This window comes from Lynx rufus, unplaced genomic scaffold (assembly GCF_022079265.1).
Source record: "Lynx rufus isolate CCGP_SWC_20201006 ecotype Redwood Valley unplaced genomic scaffold, mLynRuf1.p SCAF_6, whole genome shotgun sequence".
NCBI lineage: Eukaryota > Metazoa > Chordata > Mammalia > Carnivora > Felidae > Lynx > Lynx rufus.
The window spans coordinates 2758286-2759705 of record NW_025814878.1 but is presented as its reverse complement, the minus strand read 5'-3'; the positions used below and the strand labels follow the sequence as shown (position 1 = coordinate 2759705).

Sequence of the window (1420 nt, the reverse complement as noted above, 5' to 3'; positions counted from 1 at the left end):
ACACTCACTGACACAGATGATTTGAGATTTCCTCCAGATCCCCCAGTTCCAAGTGGAGAATGGACTTGTAGTTTAGATTTGGCATACTGCCAGGGCTATGGCATCCTTAATAGAGCTGAGTGGGGACCATCCCCACCCAGCTCCCGTCTTATGCAATGACATACTCAGTGGCCAAGTGGTTTTTTTTTTTTTTAAGTTTATTTATTTATTTTGCTGCAGGGGGTGGGGGGAAGGCAGAGAGAGAGAGGAAGAGAGAGAGAATCTTAAGCAGTCTCCGCACTGTCAGCAGAGTCCGACATGGGGCTTGAAGCTGCAAACTTTGAGATCATGGCCTGAGCCAAAATCAAGAGGTGGATGCTTAACCAAATAAGGCACCCAGGCAGTCCAAGATATGGTCTTGTAAATACAGAGAGAGGAAAGTGAGAGGAAAGAAATGGTGTTAGAATTAGTCTTTTTAAATTCTCTCTCTTTTTTAGTGTTGTTTTTTTTTTTTTTTTTAAGTAGGCTCCATGCCCAGTATAGGGCTTGAACCTATTACCTTGAGATTGAGAGTCACATGCTCTACTGACTGAGCCAACCAGATGCCCCTCCAAGTGTTTTGATAATAAAAGCAGTAATAATAAATGAAGGTTATTGCCTTCTCCATTACTTTTTTTGAAAGCACCAAGAGTCAGCAAAAGGACATTTCCTCCCAGCTCATATTTAGGAGACTCCCAGCTTTGTTTTAGGTATAAATAAAAAGCATAATGTGATAGATCAAAAGAAAAGCAGAAGGCCAGGCAGAGAGTAAGCACTTAATAACGAAAAGAAAAACTTACGGAAGAATCGGAACTTATCAGACACTTTGAAGGATGAATAAAGACTCATGAGAACACAAGACTGTGGAAACATTCCTTCTTGACAAGGACAAACTTATAAGTTTCCCCTTCAATCTTAGCGGCTACCACCATGTACCAAAACATAATTATTGTGAAGCTGGGAAGAAACAAATTCTGAATGTGTAGGAAATAGTCATCCTAGAAGTAAGATACTTCTTGGCTTCTGAAGTCTTCTCAAGCTCTTTTTCTGTGAAGCTCGTAACTGGGATTCAACAGAACTGTGGGAAGGGGATAGTAGTGGCTTTGGCTGGGGGTGAAAGAGCAGAGTGTCAGGGGTGAGGGTGGTCCTCCCCGCCCCTGATTTAGGACAGAAGGATCGCTCCATCTAGAGGAGAGCAGACCTGAGCTGAGAGGAATGGACTGAATAGTGAGTGCAAAACAAGGGACCCATAAATATCATTTAGCCTCAGCATATTTTCAAAATATTTCAACCATCCCCAAAGCACATGGAAGCTCTAATACATAACAGTGGACTTCAATGATGCTGGGGCATCTGGAAGGCTTGGTTGGTGGGGAGGGAGAGGTTGAGGGCAGAAGAGAGG

At 42.9% G+C, this 1420-nt stretch overlaps 1 non-coding gene across 1 annotated transcript; it reads right to left on the bottom strand.

Moving 5' to 3' along the window:
- Positions 1 to 510: 510 nt before the first annotated feature.
- Positions 511 to 583, bottom strand: TRNAE-CUC (transfer RNA glutamic acid (anticodon CUC)). The gene has a single exon. It is a non-coding gene; the product is annotated as a tRNA-Glu (tRNA).
- Positions 584 to 1420: the final 837 nt, after the last annotated feature.